This window comes from Varroa destructor, unplaced genomic scaffold (assembly GCF_002443255.2).
Source record: "Varroa destructor unplaced genomic scaffold, Vdes_3.0 BEIS01000002.1, whole genome shotgun sequence".
In the NCBI taxonomy this organism is placed as follows: Eukaryota; Metazoa; Arthropoda; class Arachnida; order Mesostigmata; family Varroidae; genus Varroa; species Varroa destructor.
Window position 1 is genome coordinate 53492534 of NW_019211455.1, and position 10842 is coordinate 53503375.

The window sequence follows — 10842 nt, forward strand, 5'->3', positions numbered from 1 at the left end:
GAGTTTGATATTTTCGTAAATTCAAGTAGATCTAGCAACCCTAATTTGTGGAAAATAAAATTGATTTTAGGACCCACGTATTACCTTGCATGGATGAACTTATAGACCATAATAAACACATAAATATTACCCAAATATTTTTCCGTGACTAAATTGACAAGTCATGCTGAGAATAGCTCTAAGGACGCCATAACGTATACTTTAGCCTTTACTTTCTACTTTTCCTATTTCATAGGCAGAGCGGAAAATCTCATGAGCCTAATTCTTATCAGCAATTACAAAAACCCAAACAAAGATCCAGTACTACCAGCTGCTATGGGGTATTTCTCTTTTTCCTCTACTGCAGCTAAAAAAAACATAGATAGCGCAAAATATTGTATATGAAACACCGTCGCGGTCGACCGCACTATCTAATCGTATGGATAGAACAGAACTGTCTACTCAGCCTATGAAAAATCGTGGCATGAAGATCAAAGTGGCCACCTCGCGTGCCCGGCCTTGAAGAAGCAATACAATGTGGAGCAGACCCACAATCTTTGACTGGAGATGCCGATTCTGTCGGCAATGTGAAAACAATTTTTATTGATTCCATTTGTGTGCGCTAGTGGTACGGTTACTACTCCTCAGCCAGATCGCCTTTGCCTCCACGGTCTCTCTCAAGGCCGGTATTATTCTAAGTTCTCAATGTGGTCTCTTCAGAACGCGTCCTTCTCAAAGCGACGAACACCGTTCCATACAATGTAGCACGCTCTTTCCTCCCCATATAATCATATAACAGCAGTACAGGGTGCGTCTGTCGGCTTGAATCTGTGGCGCTGGGTCAATGGCACTAGGACGCAGACAAAGATTTCAACTTAATGCTGACCTCTGCTTCTGAGAAGGAAGTGAGCTCCGGTCGCTGTTCCACACGCGTCTTTCTCTTCCGCCAAACTGAAACTGATTTTCACCATGGGTCTCGCTAACTCGGAAAAACCTTGCCGACTTTTCGTCATTTGGCCATTCGTTATAGTCGCATCGGCAGTTACACCAACAGCATGGGCGGCGTCGTCATTACTGCTATCTGATTTTTCGACACTATTCCCCGCCAACACCTGGCCCAGTATATTCTTCTCATGGCCTTAAACCATTCACGATTTTACAGACGTACAATACGTCCTTTACTATGAGAATACCGACTCGTTATGGTGAAAATTGGCGAGGCAATGATTTGTTCTCGTTTGTCTTGTTTATTAATGAACTTGCCCATTTTCAATCCATTTACATACGCGTACAGCGTATAGATGTTTGCACCGAGGAATTTATGTTTGTGTGTGTGTGTGTGTGTGTGTGTGTGCGTGTGTGCATACAAAGGTATGTTAATCGTTGATTTATGTTAACGCGAATGCAGCAATGGATGCCGATGCCGTTGCCATAGCTATTACAGGACGTCGTCGTAAAAACGTCCATCTCACTTTGTGGCCTTACAGGTTTGACCTGAGGTCCCTCAGTCCCAAATGGTATTATGGAATTGCCGCCTGCCTATGAGTGTGAAAAACATTGACATATAGTTTACTTTCAACGAAGATTAGTTGGCAAACCGGTTCGCTTATCGATATTAAAGATTGTCGGAGCCGTTGCGGATCCTCTAAGCCCTCTTGTTGCCTGCTCTTGTAAAAAACACAGCGCCGCCATTGCGACTACACTAGTGCAAAAAAGGCTACAGTGTTCCTGAACAATGTCAAAGTCTTGTAAACAAGAAAAAAAAAGACTAAGCACGTTAGTCCTTCACTACTATTAAATGCTATACATAACAGCCAATTTGTGAACGCCTCCAATGCACCTGTGATTTTGTCTAAATCGCTTTGTGAAATATCGAATTAGAAACAAAGGTAAAGGAATAAATCTGGCGATTTTCGCCTCGTATACGTTTGATTTATGACGTCCTTTTGTTAACTATTATAGCAGCATCCCTCGTTGTTAATTATAAAACGTAACAAATATTTATTCAAAGATGATGCTGTTTTATAATGGTACGACATTTCACGAGATCTTTTTGCTTCCGAAACGCGCTAGTACTCTCTAAAATGTAAAACCTCGCTCATCTTCATCAGGGTCTTTAGCAGGCGATTCGTAGTGATTTATGGACGATCAGAAAATTTGACTGACTTATAGGTATGAATAGGGTAGTTTTATCTTGAGAATACATAAATCGCTATATAAACCTTGTATTCGGTGAGGATTCCCCTACGAGAAACATAGGGAACAGATTGAAGATTTCGGGAAGTAAATGTTGAACCCGAAAGTAAATTTCGTGGAACACTTCCTGCGAGCACGTACAAGCAAGAGTTGAGAGCCGTGGTGAGCTCGACTCATCAATCAAAGTTCACAGGTGTTAATGTTTAAGTTCGGTGTACGTCATTATATCCTACCTGTTCACTTTGGTCAAATGAGAAATGTAAAAAAATGTACAAATGGATCGCACATGATTTGGCCGAGGATAAAAATAAGGACAGAGAGGCGCTTGCTTCTGCTTCTTTCTTTCACCGAAGCGTGATTTGCGATGAAAAATGAATCCCGTACGGTAATCATCGACGGTCACCAAAGCAGATGGATGCAACAAAATGGGTGGGACATCACCTAAGCAAATGCACAGGTGCAAAAACTTATGATCTCTTTTGCTGATCTATGTATTTACTGTTTATCACAGCTTGATAATATCCGGTCCATTGATAATGGCTGAAGTATTAAACTCTGTATTAAACAGCCAAAATGGCTGAACAGACACTCATATCGACAAAGTTCCACCTCAGCCATTACCCAGCAAAAATGCAAGTCTTACGGTTGGAGGCTTTGTCTCATTTACCATTCTCGCCAGATACTGCTTCGACGGGTTGCGAAAATCTTGACAACTTTTCATTCGGAAAGTTAATAAAATCTCAAAACGATGTAGAAACTTCTTTTCAAAACCTCATAGACTCTTGTACTCCACACTTCGACCGAAACGGGATAGGTAAGTTACTTACCAAATACGCAAAGTATAGGTCATAGATCGTAATGGTGCAAGTCTCGATTGAAAAGTAAGTCGTTTCTGAAAAAAAGTCCGCGAAATTAAAGTTCACTATGTCTTGCTTCGTATTCAACTGTGCAGTGTCTACATGGAAATCAATTAAAATGTTCTTATACTCAGTAGCGTCACTGGTTTGTTAACTTAATGATAACATCTAACTTTGATGCGTAATGGATCGTGGTCAATGTCACTTAGATACTGTAACTTAGCATCAATACAAAAAAAAAAAGAGATCCATATTTTGCGTATATATTATTTAATAAAACGCGCCAGATTTTCACCTATGCGTTTGTTTATTATCATCATGCCACACAGGTTTCCTATATGCCACTAGCATTAATGTGTATTCAACCGCATACCCTGCATGTCGCGTCATAGCTAGTTATTAGAGAAAACTATAGTGATCTAGTGAATGGCGAACGATCACGGCCGTCGACAAAAACGTACGATGCCTAATTGCTCACGTGACACGGCCGTCAAGTAGCTTGACGCAACAGTTGAACAACGGAAATACAAGTGAGACGAGCTGAGATAGGCAGGAGAAGAAACGGATATACGACTGTTTTTGAGAGATAGAGACAGATCGACGCGTACGTAAAGGTACGTGAATGGATAAGTTATTTAGGCACATTTTTCGGTAGAAACTAATGTTCCCCAAAATTAGCAACGATATGTTTTTGTCGTGCAAGTTAGCTGCTGCTGCTGCTGCTGCAATTGCCATTGTTACAGTTGATACTAGAATACATCGAGGAAGCCTTGCGTTAATTGATAGAGAAACTTGTAGAACGCCAGGCATATTAGGCTTTTGCAAAGCGGAATACCGGAATAGAGTTGTGCCCACTTTGTATCGCTGTCGCTGAAAGTAATGGTTACCGGTGGCGATCAGTCAATGCTCAACAAACGCCTGAAAACCACGCTTTTAATGTTATATTCAGCACCACCGTACGTATGCCTATCCGACACCATTTTTCTAGTTGTAACGGCGTCCACTGATAGACGACCCTCTTGAAAAACAAAGCCACACATTAGCTCAAATTCCCGTGACTCATCATATTGCATCTCCATTGAATTTGTATTATACTGTGCGATGTGATTTGTTCGAGTTGCACAGAGATTTCCAGTAACATTGTTGTTATCGTCCCCTCATTACGTGCGATGTAAAAATCTGACCTGCAGCCCTTTGGTATAAGGACCGTAAGTTCTTCCTATTTTGGCCTTGCAGAACACATGCAAACAAAAAGCGTTGATTAACTGCAAATGTTATCAGTATAGTGCTACCAAGTAACTTGTCATATGATTCCAAAGCCAAAATATCTTTTCATCTTTTTTCTTTTTTTTTACTACTTCAACAATTCTATTCCGGCATGAATGCAATAAATATCATACTTAGTGTACTGTATAGCGCCACTCGAAGGCGCTGCCGTCTGTCACCGTCATCCGCATTATCGACCCGGAATTAACAATAATTCACTTTATTAACAAATTCGCGAGTAGATTTGTAGCGTTGCACTACTGGGACAGATATTTGAACCCTCTGCACCTTTTTCTACTTCAACGAAAACGTTTTCATATCGACTTCACCAACGTTTTCATAAAACAGGTGAACATCGTCGTTGCTTGTAACTTGTCGGACTTGTAGAGGCGGTCAGTAGGACTACGTAGTGACCAGAATACGATACGAAAGGCGTTTTCTCAGGACATGCAACGGTGGAAGTGGTGACCTTTTCGTTGGAAAAAGCACCTGCCCAAAAATGATTCCATTAACCCCCTTTAATGTCGACCGGAAGATATATAGACGAAGATCCTAGCAGCAGAAAGATCGATATAAAAAATTAATTGCCCTAAGAATATAGTAAAATATTAATCCTAGGTAGCTTTTTTTGTAAGTCTATATGTCTTCTTAGCATACGTGTATACGTACAATATGGATGAACGCGAGCAATACGATTGATGCATGGATACATTAGGCAAAATCCATGAGTGATATTGTGTCTCCTAAAGCGAAGTAACAATAAAAGCTGCTTACAACGTGTGTTGCCACGATTGAGACCGTCAAAAGTCAACGTTTAGCAAATAAAGGAAAATCCTATGAGGAACTAGGGGTAAACTTATCATCACGCGGTTCACATTGGCAATAATTTCATTTCAAAGATAGTTAAAGCCACCGAAAGCCAATACTTGCTCGTCATAAACGATGTACCGTTCCGAGTGAAGCAAGCTGTGACCAACTTCAGATCTGACTAGGAACTGATAGACTGAAGACATTGTACTGATGATGATAAATGAAAAAGAGCAGTAAAGCTAGCTTTGTTAGTAAAAGGTAAAAAAAAAAAGTGCTAGAGTAAAGTAGTCGTTGAGGGAACCACATTTTGACTTATTACCAAAAGCATATCGTGTTCGCTACTCACAGTAGCAGATACCACAGCTCTTCGGAGTATACCACTTGTCCGAAGAGCCGAGCGTACATACAAACGCATTAGTGCATGTATTATAAATGATTCCTCTCGTGTCTGCCACGTTCACTGTCTATAACTTTCAGTATGGCCTGAATGTCGAATGAACGAGCCAATAATTAAATTGTTGACAACACACACACACCAATTTTAGACAATGTCAATAAAAAGTTTACGTAATGTTCTTCAGCTTTCTACCGTTTATCTGCTCTTCTGTTATAAAATATCCATTCGCAACTTTTCTCAGCACCTGTAAGTCTCTTCTCCTTCTTCCTCCTGTTATCCTATGCAGTTTATTTTGCCTCTGTCATAAATCTCAACATGTTAACTGCAAGCAGCATAAATTCGTTTGACAATAAGATCGAGATCAATTATCAGAAGAAACAATTATAGGTCATTCAAACTCCTTGTCCCCGTCTCCCTTCAGGCCTCTATCACTATTTCCGGCGACTTGCCTTGCTATAGCAGGGGTAATTTGCGTTTACTGGCGAAATACGCGAAAATGAGCGAACTAGATACCGCTGTAACGGCCCGAGCACGCCAAGGCTTGGCTAAGGCCTTTTTGATTTTTTACTAGGAGTCCATGTCAGAGGTCAGAATGGCATAGTGAGCCGATTTATATATATATATATATATGCAGAGGCGTGCGTGTAAATTAATTTTTTTTGCTTGTGCCACTCTTAGAGGTCACGTTTCATTTACTGCTGATTTTAACCGCTCACTATTGATTTTAAACATTTCGTTTTTAATAACTTTACTGCGAGTGTTAAGTAATATCGGTAATTTAGGCTCATAAAAGTACTTTTCAAATGGATTACATATGGAAAATTCCAGTGGACTTAAATTTTGAATTGGTAGTAGGTTAAATGTTTAAAATGAGCGAAATACGTACAAAGCCTCAAAACGACTACCTGTCAACAATAATTTAGATAACTTAATTGATACTCTTCTCTCTGAAACGGCAATGGATTTCCATGTGTTAGAATTAGCTCTTTGAGCTATTCTGACAAAATTCCAAACCAACATTCGCCCTTTCTTGGACTCCTCAGAAGCCATATGGACGCTGACAATAATAGTTAAATTCCATATACGATGCACTCTTCTTCATCATAGCTTTAATGGTCTCTTGTAGGAAAAACTGACTTGTATCTGGTACTAAGCTAAAGCTTTCCTAATTCCAACGTACCATACCGACTTGTGATTCTTGTGAGCTGTAGCTCTCTAGCCATTCGCTCTGCATCTATTTATGCTTCAGTCTAAATTGAGCGAAACGGTTCTCACAACAGCAAAACACTCAATTTTCCAGTCCCTATGTAACACGTCTATTATCGACGACTGCTGAGAACCAACGAACTGATGCGCTCTTATTCCTGCCCTTAGAGTAATACTGCTCAGTGGAACGGGTATAGGCGTACTTGTTCGACGCCCATAAAACAACGACACGGAACTAATTCACAGCTTTATCTTCAGGCCCATCTGGAAATCGTTTGAAGGTGCTTGGTCACCTTGCATAGACAGCAGAGTTTCGACTTAAGTTGCGCTAGCTGGCGAAAACAAATGTACGGCTCCTTCGAACGCTCCGACCTTCCTGGCGCGTTGTTTCGGGCTATATGGACCAATTTGACGTAGAACAAGTTCAGGCCTTTGGGAGGTGCGCAAGAGTGGCCAGATTCGCAGGCCTTGTCTCTCGATAAAAACAGCACGCCTTCATTTTACAGTGCCATTTTGCCTGGTAGCGACCGATATTCTCTTACGACCTTGCAACTTTGCTGCCATTTCTGTGGAAGCCAAAGAAGGGTCCCATTGATTCGGTATTTTCAGGACAAAGCCTGCGCATAATTTTGAAATCCTTCGATGTGTATGCATTGCGCACCCTAAAATTGTACCAGGTCTGTGCAGCACATCATAGAGCTTCTGCAGAACCATGGACAACATCTGGCCCGCCGTCCAGTGCACGTTCTCATTGTGTGACCCGCGCTTTCTGCCTTGCTTCGCTGAACGTCAACTCTGCCTGCCCCATCCAATTACGTAGCTAGAGCTTCTATGAACTCCTCTGCAACGGAGTCCATCTCGCCACTAGTTGAAAGCAAACCGATACAGACTTGATTATTGGCTTATAGCTCTCATATATATGGTTCACGTATGCGTACATATATAAATATCACATAGGAAACGAGTCGTATTGATAGCGTCAGCAAATTGTGGGTGCAAGATAAAACAGCTATGTCGGGTAGACTATACGTATGCCTTGCTCTGATCCTTCCCCGACATTAATTTAGAAATCGCATTTACCGGACTATTTTTACGGCGCTTAATAATCAGATACCACAAGTGGCGTATCAGGCTAACTTCGAGCACGATCCCTGATCGCTCAACTTGTATAGGAAACCCGTATCATTTACGTAATAATATTATTACAGTCCTTTGATTTTCGACGTATACAACACGACCAAAATTGAAAATTAAAAAACGCGCATGTAGCACTATGTAGCTATACGCTTTTAATGAAATAATTCGTATAAAATCTATATTGCAGATTAATTCTAAAGTTAACAGGGTAGCCTAATAATAAAATATGATTTGAAATCTTATATTTGTACGTACATACCCTTTAGTGGCATTCTGATACGCCTCAAATACGTGCGAATGAGACTTCATTGGTATAATTTGAATACGACCCAGTAGACACAGAACCCAAATAGATTACCGCTACTGCTTTTTTTGGTTGAATAGCTGGACGGCTGAGCGATACTTCAGCAATCAGTGGGCATTAGACAGGCTAGTCGAATCGATCCGGAAAAGACTAAATAGTCAGCAATTGTTGGAAAGCAAGTGTATTTCTTGGCACTACACTTGAACATACTAGAATAAATAGATTTTCCATCAGTCGACTCTTCCCAGCGGTTTTGACGACCCTCTATGGCCCACGCCCTCGCTACCACTGAACACCAGAAGGGGTAAAGGTTGCTCATAGTGTAAGTGCCAATCCACTCTTTTAAAGGTTTCAAAAAGACATCGTTGAAGACGAACGGTGTGCCTCTACACAACTGAAGAGAAACTGAAACAGCCATTTATAGAGCACAGCCAACAGTACGAAGTCCCGAAGCTTTAAACCAACAGTCTCTAGGCCCCGTCCTACACTGGCCATGGTCCATGGCCGACTGAATGCCACCCTCCAGGCAAAATTCCCGGTAGGATGGTTTAGAGAGTTGGATTCGTCGGTTTAGTGCGATTGACGTCTTCGATTGGTCCCTAGGGTGGACTTCAAAAGACCATCTTGGCCGCCACTGCCGTCAGCCGGGTAGGGTTGAGGCGAGTCTGTTAGGGAAAGAAACAAGCCACTTGCCTATTTCCGGAACAAGTTGCCGTCGTTAGCTTTTGTAAGCGCAAAAGGAGCAAGCCGAAACGGCCTGAAGTAAGTCGAAGTAAGTCCGGACTCGTTCCCGTCCCGATCTGATTGTCTCAAGTGTCAGATCCAACCGCCCTCGCTGAAGAAACGCATAGAAAGAAAGCTAGCGGTTGTGCAAGATGTGCAGTACAATGTACTTAGCCAATTAAATTCTTATTCTGCCCCCGCGAATGGCGCTGGGCCCAGCATTGTTTCCAACTTCACGATTGACTCTTTCCTTGGTGAACTCGCTACGCCGCTAGGGGCCAGTTGGGTCGGCAAGAAAAAGGAGACGGAAAGGGCAAAAAAACAAGGACCGATCCTGCTTTCAGCTTGGGTACCTCAGTTGCACAACACACAGATTAAATAAATGTTTCAAACACATCGCTGTTTCTAAAATTTAAAAGCTGATCGGTCCTCATAGGGTGGCCAGGAAGCAAATAGATTGGTATTAGTAAAGAGTTGTTTTTCTTAATACATATACACGAAGAGGAATTTAAGACTCGTTTTAACAAAGATACAATCCAAGCAAACTATACGCACACGTCCGGTCTCCCTACTTACAGTTAGTTAAATGTTGTTGACCTTGCGTGTCTTGGGTAGATATTTCAAACAGCTGGCAAAGCCGAGTGTTTTGCTGACGGGAAACAGACGAATGCCCACAGCAAGTGGATTCATCAATGCATTTCAAAGCAACATAAAAAAATAATTGAATGGGGTTCAAATAGCGATGCCATTAAAAAAAACTTCATAAGAATTGTAAAAGTGCGTTTTTATTGATTGGTCACTAAGTCCCGCGTTGCGGTCGCCGGCCTTCCGAAACACTCTAGCAGTCATATCATTTTTTGTCTATCGGTTCGACAATTCCAGTGTTCTCTTGCAAAAATGCACGGCTCATTGGTATTCATTTCGTTCCAATGCCCAACTGCAAGCCATTCGTCGACGACGGCCCGATTTTCCAATATTACTAGGATATATCTATATATATATACATGTACGATGTGGCCGGTGTTTGCAGAAGCTAAATGTTTGCCCCGGTATTTATCTTGTCTACTACACAATGCTACTGACAACGTACTCTCTTTGGCAAAAAACGTCCCGTTTGAGTTACAGGTAGAGAAAGCGTAAGATTGCACCAATCGATAGAAAGATTTGAGAAAAACCTTGTGAAATTCGTTGCCGCTCCTCTCGGGCAATAAGTTCGAGGACGCCGCAGCATTCGTTGGCATTGGCTGGTCGAATAGGTCGAACTGGCGTTAGGTTAGCCCCACGACATTACGCCCCGATGCACTTGAGCAATATTGCGAAATCGTAATGTTTGCAAGTATCGTAAAGTTGCACGCGTTCCTGGGGCAAACAATCGAAGGAGGGGTTAGGGTTAGAAGAGGGAACGTATGCACACACGTACGTCCAAAAAAGCTACGTGTGAATACATGCAATTGCGAGCAACGTGGCTCTCGAATGCCAAACAAACATCGGTCTCAGGAAGCGGGGCGTCCCACCCAAAGAGTATATTCGCACGTCTACCAATTGGTGATTTGAAAGGTCTGTGGAGAGCCTCTACAACGTAAATAAGCTTAACAAAATCACAAGCAATATATCATTGAAAATGTTGAAATGTTGACTGTAAGCTGTTTCCTGACTTCGCTCCTCCTATAAGCTCTCTGACTGTTCATGGTTATTACTTTAGTGGGGCTAGAGAAGAAGCGTATAGGCATATCGCTTAAGTTGGCTACTAGAAGTTACGGTTTATCCGGGAGACAAGCGCTTAAGGGCAGACAACATTGGACATCGTGAACAAGCCGAAGGGGATTATTTGTAGTGTCTGAGCGAATGGAACATGCTGCAAGACGACGCTATAGATTTCGACGGGATAAATGCAAGAGGCCAACAGATGCAACAGATGACTCGTATGGACCATATGTTCATCTCTGTTGAAGTTAGAGAGTTGTCTA